Here is a 21,039-nt window from a genome sequence, read left to right as displayed (position 1 = left end):
CCATCCACAAACCAATTCAACATGTGAACGAATGAATCGAACGATCGCACAAACTTTACGTACATTAGTGGCTAAAGATCAGTCAAATTGGCATAAGTTAATCCCTAGCGTTATGATGGCTTTACGTATGTCTACTAATACTGAATCAACTGGTTATTCTCCATTTCAAATGTTGTTTGGTAAAGAAATGAACTTGCCATTTGATATTTCTGTTCAACCTAAAGATGGTATGAGCAAAACTGCTAAGAATCATCTCGAAACCCTTATTGATAGATTAAAAATTGTAAAAGATATAGCGAAAACTTCAGTGGAAAATTCACAAGAGAAAACTAAAAATAGGTATGATAAGAAAACCGAAGCACCGAAATTTAGAGTTGGAGATTATGTTATGTTGCAATCTATGAAAGTACCAAAAGGTTTATCACCCAAATTACACCCAAAGTGGGATGGTCCATTTTATGTAACTAATGTTGGACAAAATAATACATGTAAGTTAAGACGATGTTCAGATCATAAGTTGATTAAGTCTAGAATACACACAAATAGAATGAAACCGTATATTGACCCAAGAGATCATAGAACTATTCCTGATATTCAAAGAAATGTTGCTCAAAATAACAGAGATAGAGTAGATGATATAGATGATGTCCAAAATGACAATATAGATAGTTCACAAAATGATGATGAACAAATGCAACAAAATGATGCACATATACAACAAAATGATGCATTGTTGCAACAAAATGACGAGACCAATGATGAAGATAATGACTTCATAGCAGAAAAAATACTTGCCAAAAAGCGTAGGCAAGGCAAAAACTATTATAAGGTCAAATGGGTAGGTTATAAAAAGACTACTTGGGAACCTGAAGAAAACATAGGCGAAGGTCTATTGGTTGAATTTTACACAAAGTTTACAAAATCAGGCACGAAGAGAAAAAGGCCAGCTAGTTTACTAGTAAAACAGACAAATCCATAAAGAAATATTGAATGTTATGAAACAAATGTAGTGTTTAAATGAATTTATAAGTCTTAGTATCTGTCGGATTCAAGCTACCAATAATGCAATTTAGCTTTCTTAAGTGACCAAGTAACATCACAAACTATTAGTATACTAACAATTTAGGCCACTGATATTGAATTAGGCCAAGTATGAACCATAAGAATTTTTACTACTATCTTAGTAGTATTTAGAATTAGTGCTCAGCTGTTTCATGACCAGCTACCGTGATTCATCTTGACTAGTTCGACTTCAACTTCAAAAATGCATATTTATAAAACCTAGGTTGGTCGCATACTTTAGAACAATAAGCTGTTTTGTGGTAAACTTGCACTCCAAAGTACAGATAATTTAAATATGATAGAAATGAGAAAAGAAAATAATTAGCTTAAGAGATATAATGAGATATAAGGAGTATTAAAATACTGGAAATAAAAATATTGTAAAGAAAGTAGCTAAAAGTTACAAATAGTTGAGCTGCCACCTGCAAGACAGGATAAGAGCTAATTTACGAAATCGATTATGACAAATATGTGTGAAATAAATTTTGTGTTCACTTGAATACTGTAAAAAAAACGTTATTGCATAGCAAAAAAAAAAACGAATTTGTGGTGTACCGTGTAAGCTTACTAATTATTTGAGTTTGCTGAAGTCTTAAAACGTAGCTGCCCTCGCAACTATTGGTTGAGTCAAGAAGAACAAAACTTGTAAAGAATCTATATATTATTTAATTGTTTTAATTGCGCGACCTCGTTACCTTTTAAAATATCCAAGTATATAGATATTTTGATTTACGAATATACAAAACATTGTAAATAATGAGTATACAGATGTTGGTTCTGATTTTTTTTCTTTGATGAACATAAGATCGTCTCTAGACTAAGTATGGTATTATTGTTTATCCATAAGCTATATTGTGAAGTGTCTAAAAACTTGAATGTTGTTTTAATTGCGCGACATTGTTACCTCTTAATACAACCAAAGTATATAGATATCTTGATATACGAATAAAACTGTATACAAAACATTGTAAATAAAAAAAAATTCTGTGATGTACATAAATTGTTTTATTACTTAATATTTTTTTATTGTGTATGCATAAGCTAACTATTTCTATTGTCGTTTCATATTCCTGAATATCCTGCATGGTGACTGGTCCGGGACTACAGCAAAAAAAAAAAAAAAAATAATCAGCTTAGAGAAAACTACAAGCATTTAAAGAGAAATATAGATACATAGTGACAGTAATACAACCTCAAATTTTACATGACTCTATGAAAATTGACAGAAATAGAAAAACTGTGTAAAATAGTGTATATAGAACGATTAGTTTCAAATCAGAGGATTTATTCATAACGGAGCAGACAGCCAGCACATCAAGATGACAAAATAACCCATAAACTTTGAATTATTATTGATATTATGTGTTATCTCATATCAAACCACATATTGTTCTACTAAGTAATCATTATTAATTTTTAGGGACAAAAATTTTGAAACAAAGGGGTAATATAATGATGCAAAAATGCGTGATATTTAAAGATAATATTTATTAATAAATTACAAATAAAGCGTTGGTGAATAATGGAAGAATTGCACAGAAGTCAAAGAGAATATTTATCCTTTAATTGTAAAATAAAATGACAGAAGAATATACGTAAATAAAACAAAGTAAAGAAAGTTTAACTTGTTTATAGAACAATTTCCTAAAAATATAAATGTAAAGTGTTTAATCTTTTAAGCATATTTGATAAAATTGTCTCAAAAAATGTCCCCCAGCTAATTGATAAATATGTCAGCTTCGAAGGCATAAAGATAATTGTATATACTTTTGAAATTAATAGACTTGAACAATTAAGATTAAGTATTTCTGCCCTTATCCGATATAGTCCATTGTTTATTAAAAGAGATCAAAGAAAGCTATTGTGTTGAGTAACAAAACATTACGTGTCAAATTAAGTCCAGTCTGCTATATAAAGTCGTGCAAAACTATTTAGTTCATTAGACTGTGAAGCAGAATAAAATGTAGTTAGCAGACTGGATTGTCTTTTAAAGGTTAGTAAATATGTTAATATTGTTTAATAGTTTGCTTTATAAATTTAAAAGAAACGAGTTTAAAGAATGTTTCTCAGTAAAGTAATTTTAATCACATTCGCATGTAAAATCGTGATATAGATTAAATAAATAATAGGCAAAGTTTGAAATGATATTTAGGTAAATAATTTGTATAAAAGATTCTTAACTTATAAAAAAAAGGAATTAACTTTTCGTATAGATAACTTTTGAAAATACAATTCTTAATTTGATACTTGATTAAATATTAAAAGTAAACGAATCAAGGGGAGATAACAGATGACACGACTGTTCATTTATGGCGCGTATACTATTGTCGGGTTTTATATTATTGTTCAATTTATGTCGCGAAATAATTGATGTATAACTATGATGGAAAAGTAATGTACTCTGTATTATAACTGCTGTAAATATTGATTAGACTGTGAACCAGAATAAAATGTAGTTAGCAGACTGGATTGTCTTTTAAAGGTCCCGTTGTCATGCCGAGTCCAAGCTAGTTCCCAAATAATGTAACATCAATGTGAGCAGTTCCCCGCAAAAAGAATTGATAAAACCAGAAGAGAGAGACCACAACACGAGTGACAAAAACGGGACCAAGTTCCCGCATAATAAATATACGGCTAAACTACACAAAAAAGTAAATTTATCTGTTGCAACTCACATTTAAAACCTTTTGCATTAAACATTTAAATAATTATTAAATTGAGAATGGAAATGGGGAATGTGTCAAAGAGACATCAACCCAACCACAGAGAAGACAAATTCATACTGGGGGTGTGATTAGATGATTAATTGCGTTTCAATTGGCACCAATTATGAACGTTTCGCAAAAACAAATTATGAACAGGTTGTAGGCATTCATATGGTCACACTTTGTGTCAATGAAATAGTTGACTTATCCTGACTGATAGAATCACATTTGATGGCAAAACTTAGCAAAGCCCCCCAAAAAAATCTTTATCCAATTCGTGAACCAATGCATGTATATATCATAAACTTAGTCTTCACGGTACAAGATCATACATTTTTTACGCATTTATGTCGTATTATCTCGGTCAGTGTTGATGTGAAAATATGGCAGCTAATTAATTGTCGTGTTTGGAAGCCGTAGTTTAACGATTGCCGACTTGTAGTAAACAATCATCAAAGAAGCATATATATTTAGCACGTTTACAACATGTACATGTACAATAAGATAATTCTAGTTTATTTCAATGATAGATTCATGCGTATTGCGATCACCAGATTTTTTTATTAGAAAGGTCACGCTGATCACTGCATACGGAAAACATATCGGCGAATTGTTTACTGGAAGCAAACAATTAAAAAAATAGTAAATTTCGTCTAAATTTGGACAATTATGTATTTTCATTGAGAAAAAAGTATATGTGCATACAAACTAGCCATTTAGTTATAAAGATCATATGCATCATTTTTTTTTAAATTTGAAATTTCATATGACTTTAAGCCCTTGTAATCTACTATTATAGTAAATTTAATATTTTTCTCCGAAGTTGTATTGTTACACCAGTGTCCCAGGATAGGGAGAGGGGTGCATGGAGCCAGCAAACATTTCTAACCCCGCAAGTGAGGATTTAATGGGTGTCTACAGTTGCTTTTTTCGATAGTGTTTCTTCCAAATAATCGTTTACTTTTCTGACCATACTCGTGAAGGTTCCAGCATTTGAACGTTGTTCATCACCATCCGTGATTGCATACGGTGCACATCGAACATTTGCGCACTATAGAGCAGGATTAACTACGTTATTCGAGATAAAAAGTAAAAAATAACCAAAAAAATAAAATAAACTACGAGGAAAATTTAAAACGGAAAGTCCATAAAGAAATGGCAAAATCAAAATTAAGCTCAAACACATCAAACGAATGGACAACAATTGTCGTATTCCAGACTTGGTACATAATTTTCTTACATGTATGTATAGAAAATGGATGGTGGATTAAACCTTGTTATATTGCTAGCTAAATCCCTCACTTGTATGACAGTCGCATAACATTCCATCATATCGACAACGATCTGTGAACAAAACAAACAGACATAATAGGCTAACTGGTCAAAAATAGTGGTACATCAGTCAACATTGTGTTATAATTTAAATCACGTAGTAATAACGTGTTAACAATAAATCCATTGAATGTTATATGTTAACTGACTGACACTTAGTCTTAGCAAATACATGATTTTGTTAATAAATGTAGCTGTTATTGGCTTTGAACTAGCTCTTAGAAATTTCGAATACGTTCCTATATCTGTACTTTGCGTGTTTTGTGTTTTTGTTGGTTTCTTTTAGTGCTTAATATCGATCCGGTGAGCCAAGCCCTTTTTAATGGATTTTTGGTGTGTTCTTATGCTGTGCGGTTACACCATTGTTGCATGTGAGGGGAAGGGGAGAGTGGCGCCAGCAAATATGTTTAACAGCGCCACATTCTGTTTATGCCTCTTCCAAGTCAGTATCCTTTAGTGTATGGTTGTCATTTGTTGCTGATATCATATTTGTTCCTTCCTTTCCTTTTTTGTTCACAAACCAGGCCGTTTGTTTTCTTGCTTGATTTGTTTTATATTTGTCATTTCATGGGTCTTTTATAACTTGCTGTATGGGTTTTGCTTATTATTGAAGGCATTACGGTGATCTAGTATTTAACTCCGCCATATTCTCTATTCAAAGTCAGGAGCTCTCAAACATGTTTAGCCCCACCACATTCTTTATGTGCATATCCCAACTCATGAGCCTGTAGTTCAGTGGTTGTCGTTGGTTCATGTCTATATGATTTTTTTCACTGTTGAAAGGCCATACGTTTGCCTATTATTGCTTCTATCTACGCCAGTTATCTAAATTTATGAATAATTGTCTCATTGGCAATCATACAACAACTACGCATTTTTTTTTTATAATGAACCCGTAAATTCAAATATGATAAACACGATGACAAAATTGGAGCACTTAACCATTTGATTTACCAAACCTTGTTAATGCTTTATGTGCGTTAATTTTCAACACACTAACTTTTAAGAAAACTTCTCTTCTAAAACTACTGGACCAAATTAAACAGTTTTAAACATACTAGGTCACAATCGTCATTTAGTATGCAGTTTAAAAAACTACCAGAAGACCCCACCGCCAAACAAACATGGCCGACACGAATTAAAATAGAATATAGGGGTAAAATTCCAGTTTTGTCTTTTATCTATTAAACCGCTGTATATGAAAAAACTCAGCTGTCATATAATGGTCATTTACAAGTGAGAGGTTTAGCTAGCTATAGCCAGATAAAATCCGCAATTGTGTGCATAGGGAAATGCATGTATCAAGTCGGGAACATAAACATTCTTTTTCATTTGTTTGATGTGTTTGAGCTTTTGATTTTGCCATTTGATTTTTCTTAGAATTCGGTATTTTTGTTATTTTACTTTTTTACACCAAAACTGTCAGACTAACTTTTTATATATGAGTTATTGCCTTTCAATGATATTTAAACCATCATTTCTTCAAATTTGCTTATAATCTCGAGAATTATGATCAGTACAGCAAAACTTGGAATAGCATACTATGATAAGCAAGACAAGCTCTACACTCGGTTAACATGGTTGAACGACTCATTATTTGTCATGATTGTGCGTTTTTGTCGTAATTCAGGGAAATTATTAAGGAATGACTGTAATATCTTTTCTGTCTATGAAGAAATAACCTTAAAAAAATGTGATGCACACTGAATAAAGAATGTAGTGGGTTATTTGTCAGTGTGCACATTTTTTATGTTATTTCGAATAGACAGAAAAAATATCCCAAATATACAAATTATGTCTATGAGCTGATAACCAAACAACGTCAGCCAATCAGAAGAAGCATTACATCAGATTATTAACAAATGAATAGAAACGTTTATATAAGCAAATTGACCAACTAGACAACATCTTCCAAAAATTTCATGATTAAAATTATCTGATGACCACGTATTTGAGTGTTTTCCCTATATTTGTTTGCCTAATTTATATAAAACAAAAATGTTTCCATAGTACACGGATGACCCACTCGCATTATCATTTGCTATGTTCAATGGACCGTGAAATTGGAGTAAAAGCTCTAACTTAGCATTAAAACTTTGAAGATCATATCATAGGGAACATGTGTACTAAGTTTCAAGTTGATTGGACTTGAACTTCATCAAAAACTACCGTGACCAAAAACAGATGGATGACGAACGATCGAACGAACGGACGAACGAACACACAGTCCAGAAAACATAATAATCATAAATGGGGCATAACAATATCATAGAAAAATTCATCATTCAATTAGCAAAACTAATTAAAAAGACAAGATCAACAAATTATTGACCAAAATCGACAGTCACTCTGGAGTTATTGATCTGTAATGACAAGTTTTTGTCTAATTCCTTTTATCTTAAAATCCAATATAGCCTTTTCAATTGCAAAAAATGATAAGCCAAATGGAATGCGTCCAACGTAAATATTACCCAATTGATTCAGATGTTTCTTGCAGACCGAAATTGTAGATATTTGTTTCATGTCATTATTTAGATGTTTATGAATATTCTGGAATTCATTTGGCGCCTCATGGGATTTTGTGACGTTTGAATCATTTGAATGGAGTTTCAATTTGTTTTTACGAGCATTTCGAGGAACGAAAAATTAATAAAGGTATTTGAATGATAATAAAATTGGGAATGGAATTTGAAGACTACTTATCAATTTCAGAAACAGTTTTTGAATTTCAAATTTATTTTATAAACTCATCAAAGGTAATACAATTTTATATACACTGCATTCATTTGTATTTGTTTTCACCCCTAACAATTCCACATTACATTTTTACAATTTAAATGATATGTTTCTTTTAGCAGTTTACAGTCATATTTAAAAACATATTAATTCGTGATGAGAACAGTTTCCATGGGCTGAAAAAAAAGGTAAAGCTTGCGAATAGATGTCCATAAAACAATGTCAGGTAAAACAGATTAATAAAAACTGACTTTCCATCCTTGAACAAAATAGTTGGAACAAATGTTAAAGTCATGGTGTGTTTTACAAGTACATAACACACACAACGTCTTAAAATATGACAGAAAAATGATATTCTGCTCAAAGGAGACATCATTTGGTATCATAATAACATTTACATCAATTTTAAAGTGAAAACGAATATGCTTGTCATTTGAGCGATCACGAAAGAAAATAACAACCTCTCGACAGAGCTAGGTGGACTCCTGGATATATGCTCTATGTCAATGACGTATTTCTTTTTGTACTTATCATACCTACTATTTAGAACTCGAAATTGTGCGCCTGGACAATACAACGCCTCATCAATATTTGGATTCCAAGCATATTTCTTAACTAAACTTGGACTTAATGTAGAACCTTTCTTGTTGTTGATATAAAATATTACACTTTTATCAAAGCCCGACTTTCGAGCTGTTGAAACAAATTGATTCCACACAAAACTGTATCCCTTTTTGTACAAATCTATATCGGACTGTACCATGTCTGCTCCGCGATAAGTCATTCCTTTTTCTTTCTTCAGAGTTGGCCAATAATAAAGTATGCTCCACAAAACAGCTGCAAACGGAGCCAAATTTATGTCTGATTGCCCCAAAGCTTTTATTTCACAATCATGGTCTCGCAACCTTTTATTCAAATCGCTATATAAAGCATTGGTCGTGTATAAGAATATGTATCGTTCTTCAAATACACTTTTTCCATTGAAAAAATTCAGTGCATAATTGCTGTACTTTCCCAACTCCTTAATGGTAACACTCAGAACATTTTTACGTGGAGAGTCATACAAATCTTTCAAAGCTCCATAAAATCTACCAGAAATCTTTATAGTAGGATCAATCATTGCTATTCCCTTGTTTATCAAAGACATACCGTTTAAATTAATTTTATCTGCACAGCTTAACCTTTCATAAGTAGCTCTTTTATGTCTTGAAATTCTTTTAAATGACGAAGACTGATTAAATTCATTACCATTTGACTGGTTCACAACGGAAAGGAAAAGAAGCAATACGAAAAAGCACTGACTGCTCATCGCTATATTCGATCTGCAATGTAAAACCACTTTTTAAAGACAAAATGATGATTTATGATATTTGTTCATATTTGAAATCAAATCAAGAAAACATCAGTAAATAATAAGCAAACATGATATTCATGAAAAACTTGCGCAACAAAATAGATGAAACTATAAAAAAATCTTTTCCGATGTTTATTACATTTGTTCAATAATATTTCAAATAAACAGAAATTGAAAACTTACCAAAAATTGATTGATTGATGATCTATTCACGCCACATCAGCTCCAAAAGACTATATCGCATACATCTGAGCAGCAATGTCGTTATATTATTAAAACTAACTTACTGACAGAATTTGTAGTAACGTACAGGGTTTAAAATTCCAATTTAGCGTTGCATTTAAATGCTTCTCTGAGAAACACGAGTAAATTTAAATGTAGTTCGATCTAGGTCGATTCAAAAACAGACGGTTCTCGTTTAAAATTTCAAAACTACCCATGTGAAATGATAGGTTACAATGGTTTACTTTCTTCTGAACAATCCCGCACTTCTCATTTTCTTGTTTCAATTACAACCAATATAATATACCGGCATAAAAAGGTTAAAACAATTAAAGATTTTTCATAGTTACGACCTTGATCTTACCCTTACCAATGCATATATCACCGTAGAAGGCAATAAAAGCATGTAAGCAATGCACAAATGACTTTCAGAAAGGTAAACAAATTCTTTTGGGCATGTTTTGAGTTCTATTTTGTACCTGTGTGATTACCCTTTGTCCCATCTATTATAGTGTGTTTTGGCAATTACGGGGTTTAAATTTTAGGGCTTTAAATGGTATTTTTTCTGCAGTTGAACCTTTGGCATTTGAGTTTATGGGAAATAATAAAGGCATGAATATGTCAGCCATGGTTTTCGGTGTTTTGATAAGCAGTTGACTTTGCGGCAGGAAACATGTCTCTCAATCTCTTAAATGACGTTGCGTCATCAAATGGTATTGTGTGGCAATGTCACAACATAAAGATGGTCATCAACAAATCCCGTCTGCTTGCATCGTTGTTGGAGGGACAGTGAGAAGAGTTTCTGAAGTCACAATTTCTGTTTACGGCACGTTCACGTTTTCCTGTCTGCAATTTTCTGACGGGGTCATTCTCGGCAATCATGGCAATGCAACATTTTTAATTAAACTGATTTAAGTGTGACTATAGATTGAAAGAATAGTATCACGAAGAAAACAACATTAAAAGTTAGGTAAAGGTTTGAAATGTCGCGTTAAGAAACTCGTGCGACGTTTATATTTCGGTATGTTCAATACACTTAGGTAAGTAAAATATTGATTTTTTTCAAACCATTTTAAAACTTTAATGTTATATTTAACATTGCAATAAAAGCGGGAGGTTTGGCTAGCCACAAAACCAGGTTTAACCCACATTTTTTTTCTTAAAATGTCATGTACCAAGTCATTGTTATATAATAGTTCGTTTCTGTTTGTCGATGTTGTCCTATTATATTTGATGTGTTTCTCTCAGTCTTAGTTTGTAACCCGGATTTGTTTTTTTCTCTAAATCTATTTATGAATTTCGAATAGCGGTCTACTACTGTTGCCTTTATTTAAGAGACATCTGCTAACTGTTGCCTTTATTTAATTACATAGGGTAAGCCTGAATAGTAGTTGTTTGAGGATCAATCATGATTTGGTTTAGAAAAAATGAACAAAATGTATGTTGCGTTTTAAAGTCCGTCATATATATTTGTATGTGTAAGTTACTCATAAACAGCCTGCAATATGAATGATTTATTATCTTATGTCATGCATCAAGATATGGTTATTTCGGGTTTTAATTATATTGGCACTTTCACTTGTAATTCTTTTTTTAAAGACTTGATAGTCAACATGTCTTTCATTTCATTACTACAGTTACGAAATAAGGAGTTCGTCTTACTCATTTTAAACGCATTGTCGTAGCTATGCGTTGGAAACCTTAGTAGTAAATTGTGATTTAGATCCTCCTAGGGTTGTAATTTGAGTAAGACTTTCATGTTGTGAATAAAAATCAATCATATTATATTTTGTTTTTGTTTTTGCATGATATCCTTTGGACATATATGGAATTCAAGATACTAGTAGTATCCTATTGGTGTAAAATTGTATCTGATAAAGAGACTAAGTAATCTTCTATCGCATATCAACTACCGAAAACACTCTTTACTGTTAATAATGAATGAACATCTTTTGTAAGTAAGGTTTGCAATATATTGGATGAATGTAGATTTTCAAATATTTGGATTGCTAAATGTTTTGGTAACGATGAATGGTTATCAAATGCACTACAGCTGCGATTACAAGACCAATTCAAACAGTACTGGAATACTCAATTACAAGAGTCTACAAAAGCAGTTAATTACAGAACTATTAAGTTAGAGTTACATTTTGAAATGTATTTTGAGATCGTGGAAGATCGCGAAAGTATTACAAATCTTTTTAATGTAAATATTGAACCATAAACCACATACTCACGATAGAAACGGGAAGATGTCGATCTTGGTAGCATGGCAGACGATTTTCATTGTCTACTTTGTCCATTTTTAACGACAGTAGAAAACTATACCTCAAAACATATTAAATGGCTTGCTCAAGTTCACACAAGTTTTGCCAACTGATTGATTTTTTTTAAAAGTCAGAGATAAACAGATCATGCAAGTTCATTAGTGTGTAAACAAACATGTGGGTCCTTCTGGATAAAATGTATATTATTTTGAAACCCCTGTATCTAAATCTAATCTATAAATGTTTGTAAATAGATGTATTTTCCGGTATGTATATTTCACTCTCTCTCTCTACCTATGTACATGAATATGAGAGTAACAATATTGTACTGTATTGCATTGGGTCAAAGAGGGGTATTCTAACGGCAGAAACATATAGATAACTTACGAATGTCCTTGACAAGAAATATGCAATACTATGTTAGTGCTTATAACGATATTGTCGATGAATAAACCAACACATGTATGCGTATGTATACATTCATGTTTAATATTTGAACCGAAGCTTACAAAGTGAAACTGTTGCAATTGCTTGAAAAGGATATGACATTGTATATAAAAATATTTTAAATAATAAATGTACTGTCCAGTGTATGCCCTCTCGCCAATCCAGTTACGTACGGTTTGATAGTATGGGGACAATAATAAAATTTTACTACAAAATGTAAAATTATCAACATTTGTATGAAAGAAACTGTGTTAACTGCTAATCGTGGAGTTGACCTTGAACCTTGTTACTAACTTTTAAAACAATTATTTAGTTCAGGACATAGCCAGTGACTCGATATTTACTATACGTTTCTTTGCTATATAACAAACTAAGGTACATAAAAAAATAGAAACCGTTATATACTAGTATTGTATATGTCTATACATTTAAATGTACAATATCAAAACGAATTATAAATCGTCGAAGTATAAAGTTCAAGGTTCTCAGAAAATGATTGAGCCAATATAATCTACGCACTGTTATTTATAAAATACATTTAAACATGCATTTAAATAACACCATATTTAACTTTTGCTTTTTTCAGTGACAACCTTGTTAGTATATATGCAATCTAATAGCCTTTTACCAAGGGAACTTTTATCTAATTAGACATGGGAAATTCCTTGGTCTAAAATACCCCTTCCTTAGAAGAATACTAAGTTGATTTAAGAATTTATTTATAACAGGCCATTACTTCACAATTAAACTGTTAATTTTCTTTTATGTTTTACAATTAAAAAATACCAAAGGGTTAATTTATGATTTTAGATTACGCCCATCAAGCGAGGGCTATCTCGAATGCTGCAAATAGTTTTACTTCTTAAGACTTCTCATTTGATCTTATTGAAAATGGTGGTATTTGTTTTAAAATGTTTACGTTAGTATTATTTAGTTAATTTCATATTCGATGGATAAAGTATTTTGTAAGTCCTAACTAGTATGACATCGTCACAGCATTAATTTGAAATTGCCTTTCACGACCGACATAATCATAATATTTATTTGGACTATTACACTGAAAATAATTGTGAATTTTTGGATCTCAAAAAAATTGAAAATAAATAAAAATGAAAGGATTGATGAGATAAAACCTTATAAAAGTCGTATTGCTGCTCAACACATACACAACAAAATATCGAGAAGAAAGAAACCAACGACAACCACTGGAATGCTAAAACATTATATGTCGGGTGTAGTGTTAACAAACGGTAAGAAAAACAGAGAAGCACTACAGAAAACACTGCAAATAATTCTTTAACGACCTATCCATAACTAATAATTTATTGATTATCTTGTTGTTGTCGTTCTTACAATGTTTTTGTTTGTTTTTGGGTTTGCATGTGTACAATATCCTCACAATGTTCTGCTGGAAGATAATCAGACTGTAAGTTATTTAAAGGAATGTCAAGCTGAAATAATAAGTATTTATGGTTTTATGGATTAACAGATAAACTAGTAAAACATCCAGATAGTTGTACTCAAAGTGTGCTTGATCATATTGATCGGGTCTTTCCTTTGATGAACGCAGATAGATACAGTGAGAGAATATACTGCTATGGCAATAAAAAATACGTTTTTTGGAAGATTGTTTCAATCCGTGCATAAAAGCAAACTTATATTTATTTGTTTCAATTTCAGTTTAATCAAACAAGAAACATGACCCGCAAAATGCTAATATCCATTTTGATTTCCTGTTTTGTAGTTGTGTCCCATTGCTGTAGTTCCTGGAACCATGACAAACCGTGTATGTGTGAGACACGTCCACTGACTGTCAGAGCGGGTGAAGAGATATAAACGATAGAACAGACCAGAATGTTTGTTACAGAAATTGTGCATCCTCTGCAAAAGGTTTTTACGATGGGTGCAAATAATATTTAATCTCATAAGGCCCGATTACATCAACATCTTTGTACACTTTTGTTTGTATTTCCGCTCTATATCTGTAATAAGCTTCACATATTCTGTAAAAAAAAAAAACCAAGTATGATATAATATAACTTTAAATTAATGACGGGTGTGTTTTTGGTTTTCGTTTACTTTTTTTTAGAGGGACTAACATGTAATTGAATTTGTATTTATCGCAATGCAGATTAAAAAAAATCAATTTTATTTGAAATTATGCATTTATTATAACAGTAAAGGTACTTCCCCAAATGCTACGTTTGATAGTTAATATCTTTTCAGTCATGCCCGAGGCCGCAAACCATCCAAACCGAATACAAACAAACTAGAGACCTAATAAAATACAGAAGCACCATATATATACTAAGTATATTCTAAAAACCGGAAATGAAATCGGAGCTTTGAATTTGGAAAATATATCCCATAATTCAGGATTTGCACAATTTTATTTATATTAGAAAATGGTTGATAATTAGTGTAGCAAGTATTTCATCCTTCATATTTAACAAAGACAAAGTCATTTAAATAAGGACATCTCTTTTTAAAACTCAGGATTAAAGTGGACATAAGTCATTCTACTATTAACCAAATATGGTGTTGACCATATCTATTACCAAGCTGAAAATGCCTGTACTTGAGAATTAAACGCAACTATTCTTTGAGGATGTTTCGAGAAAATGAATAGAATACATATAGGTTTTTGTCAAGATCAAGGTGTTGTGATATCAATTCAACAGAATTACATCAGTTTTTCAACATATCTCTAACACAATTTAGGAATCAGAATAATCGACAACATAAACCTCCGATCTATGGGTGGTCTTTTTTTTTTATCTGTTCAAATGCATTAAATTGTTTTTCATACATTTTCCTAGCTCAATCAAATATTCCAATCTTTATGTCACATTTAGATTGACAGAAGACACGTCCCTTTCAAATTGTTATGTCATACTATTCCATTTTGATATCTCTGCAACAGACCTATCTAGCGTTAGTTTTAATTGCGTTTCAAATGAGAAAGATACAACAACTGTGTTTACGATTTCAATAGATTTTATAAATCATCGTGTTCAAAGTGATCGACAGCGTTCATAATCTATATTTGAAAGAAAAAAACGAGAACTGTAAATAAACAAATAATTAAAAACGAAATATGCAATCATCTGATGCCCGTTTATGGCCTTAGCCTTTCTTTTATATACTAATCATTCGAAAGAAGACGACGAAATAAGGCCAACCCTACGCATTTGTCTTCATTGTGTAAACTTGAAAAGAATGGTCGAAGCATGAACACAATACAAAAATAAATAATGACAATAAGAAACTATCATGACAGATGTTTGAAATCATCAACATTTCTATTATGAAAACAATATCAATTGCAGAAGAGGTGGCCATGAATTGTGTTAACTTAAAGATATTTGTTTTGGTAAGAAATATATAATACATCTTCGTGTTTCCTATCACTGACCTTGCTTAATCAAGTTCAATGTTGAACAAGGTATATTAGAATCCGTTATAACGTTCAATATTTATCCGATACATGTATTTATCAAGAAAAAAAATTAAGAAAGTTCACGGAAATAAGCCAATATGATATACGCACTATATATATGATGTATAAATACACGAAGGTGTGCATTTAGATAATATATCATTTAACAGTTTCCAGTTCTCAGTAGCAACTAAGTCTGTTGAAAATTGTAAGTATGTAATTCTATACGTTTTTATTACGAAGGGAAATTCTATCAGATTGGAAATGGTTAATTCTTTGTTTTAATTGACAATTAAGTTCATTCACTTCAGATGGAGAAGATAAAAGTTTGATTTGATATTTATTTCCAAATTGTATTTACGTTATAGTTTTTAAACATGATAAAGTGATTTTCTTTCATGATTTGCACGATTATCGTAAGTTTATAGTTTTACAAACTCGCAACCAAAGCCGAAGGTGATCTCAGATGCTTCAATTAATTTTACTTGTTTAGACCTGAAATGCAACCTAAATATAAGTTGACGCTTATTTGTCTCTGTATGTTTAATAACATAATAGGTACCATTTTTTTTGCAAGTGATGCCCATTTCAACAATCAATATCTCTTTAGTAATGCTCGAGGCCAAAATATTTGAAAATCCCATGCTTATTACAAAAAAGGCGAGCTAGAAACCAAAAAGGACTAAAAGTAAGAGCCAAAGCCTCTGCAAACTAATAATGTAAGTTGGATTTGTTCTTCTTCTTTATCACTGAACGAACATAAAAACAACATTATCTTTATTTGTTATTCTTATTTTCCAGTTCAACAAAACCTCAAGAAATATGGCTCGACAAATACTGATGTGCATAATGATTTCCTGTTTGGTTATTGCGTCTCTTGGATGTAGTTTCTGGAACAGGGGTAGACCGTGTTTTTGTGAATGTGAAGATACATACACCTCATGTCGGGGCAACTGTAACGCTATTCACGTTGGAACGAAATTAATAATCTGTTATGGCAGTTGTGCATCCGCTCAAATGAGTTGTTATAGAGGGTGCTTCCCGTACGAAATAAGTAGTATGATTCCACCTAGACACTAGTAGGAATTTAAAATCTTATTAAAGAATGAAGATATTGATAGTTTATACTTATAGATCTTATAGGCACATTGCATTAGAACTTTGATTCGATTTGTTTATATTTGTTTTATGCTCTATATCTGTAATACGCTTCATATATTCTAAATAATTAAAAAAATATTAAAACATTGTAAAATATATTTGTAATTTTGAATATTTATGCGTTGTTGTTGTTATTGATTTGTATTTCCTTTTTAGTAAGGACTTACATGACTTGACAGTATTCATGCAATGTAGGTCTCGCTACATTGAAGACCTGTTAGTGACCTTCTGTTGTTGTGTTTTTTCTATGGTCGGGTTGTTGCCTCTTTGACACATTCCACATTTCCATTCTTAATTTTATAATTAATAAATCAAATTTAACAGCTTGTTGTGGCTATATATACCAACATTTACGGTATCAATTGTACAGTATCATATGCACATATCGACAATTAATGTCAATTCAGTGATGACGAGGGCTGACATACTTGAAAAATCCAAACCTTATGCAAACTTTAATACGCTGATCAAACCTAGAGCAACATAGAGGTTTTTAGCTCAATATACACAAAGACCAGATCTTTGCAATAGGGATATTTATCGATCCCTAAATTAAAAATGCTTTCTAAATTTAACAAGCTTAAGGTGTCGTTGAGTTTAAATGGTAGTATGTTGCAAGGCAAGGTTTTCAAATCAAACACACGTCTTGTCTATTAGATTGTATCCGTTTTCAGGAGAACATTTTATTCTATCTAACCAAACTGATATTCGAACGTCTTTTAATTTTTTCAAAATCCATGCGTGGTTTAATGTATAATTTTAATACTAAATACCAGAACGGTGTTTAATGTAAAATTTTGAATGTTGCACGTGGTCTAATGTGTAATTTTGAAAATTGCACTTGTGTTAAGAAATAATATCGAAACTTGTACGTGTTGTATAATTTTGAATCCCCTTTTTTGGTTTGAAAAGGCTGAAGATACCATGGGTGCTTTTCAAACAGATACACTCAACGTCTCCTCAGCAGTTGCTAAGCAACTTCCGTAATCAAAATTATTTTTAACCAGCAGTCCACAGCTTCCACAATAAAGTACAGTTACCTTTTGATGTTGATGTAACTGTGTCCTAAAACTATGACAATGTCAATATATAAATTACATTGTTTCGAATACCATCACACGCCAAACTTTATCATAAAGGACAGTTGATTAGATAGAAGTGATGGATTGCCAAGTCTATATCGAACTGAGGTCCTATAAACTGACTAGTATTCGAATTTGATAAACATTGTTTTATTGTTTCAGTATTGAAAGTCTTGAGTTACGTAGTTCCGTTTAGATTAAGTATTGGGAGTCGTTTGCATCCCCCTTTTCTTAGTTTTTCGAAGAAACTTGTATGCAAAATAGTTTTAATGGAAGCTTTCTGAAGGTTTTTGATAGGACGTACGACAATTCATGAGGACGTGACAAATTTTGACTAATGTCCATTCAGCTTTTCTGTTGTAAAAATTTGACATGCGGGTATGTTTGAACAGTGTAAATGACATTGTCATAGTATTATGACATTGTCTTTTAATATGAAAGATTATATACTTTACTATTGTGACTGTGTTATCCTGATTGAAAACTAAATTGATTTAGAAAAAGTGCTTTGTAACCGATGAGGAGACGTTGAGTGTAACATTTATATGTGCAGCAGGATCTGCTTACCCTTCCGGAGCACCTGAGATCACCCGTAGTTTTTGGTGGGGTTGATGTTGTTTATTCTTTAGTTTTCTATGTTATGTCATGTGTACTATTGATTGTCAGTATGTCTTTTTCATTTTTAGCCATGGCGTTGTCAGTTTATTTTCGATTTATATGTTTGACTGTCCCTTTGGTATCTTTCGTTCCTCTTTTATATCTAACATAATCATCAGATACCGAGTCCACTAACGAAATGACAAAAAAAAACCCCGAAAGACGACAAAAAAGATATACAAGTCAACTAAACATTACTTACAAAACTAAAGACTTATTGACACAAACCCCACCAGAAAGCTTTTGGTGATGGCATGCTCTCCGGATGGGAACGCAGATATAACTACACGAATGGTAAACGTTATGTTGATCAGTACACATTCGGTAATTAGTGTCATTGGTACAATCGAGGAACATATGACATATCTGTGGTTACGTTCTTTGAACAAATATGTGTGAAATGTATTCCAAAACGGCCAAATAACTCCCTTGTTGGCGTCTATAATACTTTCGAAAGGATGACTTAACTTTAAAATTAGTTCACTTGTTTAAAAGCTTCCTAGTAATTTTCTATGCTCTTTTTAGGAATTTAAAAGATAAAAAGCTTCGTCGTTTTGAGGATATCAATATTGTTTACATTATATAGTTGTGTTTGCTAGTAGAACAACTTTTGAATAAACATATAAAAAGAGCAATTACTTGAGCTTTTCTATTGTACATCATAGTTATAAACATTAGAAATAAGGCAAGGCTGTCAGAACGGTTGTCTCCCAACGCATGTATCTTCATTATACAGTCATGAATTGTATGTTTTATGTTCGATTAATGGTCGATATGTAAATAATAAACGAAAAAATATTGAGGCAATAAACAATTTTGCCTCTTATCCCTTCATTGTAATATTGTGTGATGGTAATTCTTTTTTCTACTTTTGTCTTTAATTTTTGCTGATGTGCTTTGTCTTTATGCTTTTTTATTCTTTGTTGACACATATTTTTTAAGTGATTAAGATGATAACACGATGTTGACGGTTCTACCCCTATTGTTGACATTTATACCTTTTATGTGTGTTTTGTGGAATTTTTTCGGAATTTCATACCAGTAAAAGGTCCAGCTTCTTAAAAAGTCGGTTTAATCCACCATTTTTTACATAGGAATTTGCTTGTACCAAGTCAGGAATGTGACACTTGTTATCCATTCTTTTGATGTGTTTGAATTTCTGATTACGTCATTTGAGTAGGGTCTTTTTGTTTTGAATTTTCTTCGGTGTTCAGTATTTTAGTGTTTTTCCTTTTTACTGCAAAATGCTTTGTTATCAATATTTTTATTAAAGAAACAGTGTTAACCGCAAGTCCATTGAGGAGGACGTGTACCTTGCTACCAATTTTAAAATCCATGTTTTTAAGGATAAAGACGGAGACTGCGTGTTCCCTATTATAAACTTTGATTAATCAAGTACACATTTGAGCAAGATACATTAGGAAGTATGAACCATTTAAATAAAACAATTTAATCATACATGTAAATGTAAAAATTAACAATCAAAAATCATTAAAGCTCAAGTTCAGGGTACATTGTATTTCTAGAGAATAAGCCTATATTATCTTCGCGCTGGCATGTATAAAACACATAGATGAGCATTTATGTAACGACATATATCACTTTTTCTTTTGCTATTGACAACTTAGTTAATTGAAACTTGTAAGTATGAAATTTGATATGTTTTTTAACGAAGGGACATGACATCATTTTTAGTTTTAATTTTAAATACCATTTACTTCAGATGCAGTAGATTTGATATTTTATTTAATATGTACTAGTATTCTAAAATATAATTAAGTAATAGTTTTTCAAGTGACTTTCTGTGATCATTTGCAAGAAAATCATACATTTATAGTATAATGAACTTGCTTCAAAAGCGAGGGTGATCCCTGATGCAATTAAATAGCGTTCTGTCAAGAAACTTTCTTTCTGTTTTAGCCATGATAATTTCTTTTTCTTTAATACCTGTTCTTTCAAGTGCAGAAGAAACACATTTACTGTTTGATTTGGAAAACAACTTTACCATTCAGGTGAAACTCCTCTCATGTTTTGCAGCAAAATCGTCAAAATTTATAAAATTTATTAAACTCGACGGTTCTTGGAATAGTTCTTTCATAAAAATAGTTAGGCAGAATAATGATTCTTTTTTTTCAAAATATCATGAACATCTGGTAATAGTCTTCTTTTAAATGACAATATGCGAATTACAGTGACTCAACATTTATTTGTTTTTGTCTAGTTAAATCAAACCCCACAGAGACATGGCCCGTCAACAATTGGTGTTCGTTTTGATATCATGTTTGGTAGTTAGGTACCTTGATTGTTTTTCCTGGAACCAGGATAAACCGTGTACTATGTGTGACTGTGATGACACCTGTATCACCCGTCGGAGCATATGTAGAGATATTTACCACCAATTAGACCAACATGTTTGTCACAGGAAATGTGTATCTACTGTAAGGAGGTGTTATAGCAGGTGCTTTGATTATCCAATCACGCCTAATTCAAATATATCACCAACATAATTAAGAAAAACAACATGATGATATGTAAATGCAAAATAGTTTACTGGTAAATGGATGTTTGACTTAAT

The sequence above is a fragment of the Mytilus edulis genome, chromosome 1 (assembly GCF_963676685.1).
Source record: "Mytilus edulis chromosome 1, xbMytEdul2.2, whole genome shotgun sequence".
Classification (NCBI taxonomy): domain Eukaryota; kingdom Metazoa; phylum Mollusca; class Bivalvia; order Mytilida; family Mytilidae; genus Mytilus; species Mytilus edulis.
The sequence above is the reverse complement of the archived record's forward strand: the minus strand, read 5'-3'. Positions refer to the sequence as shown.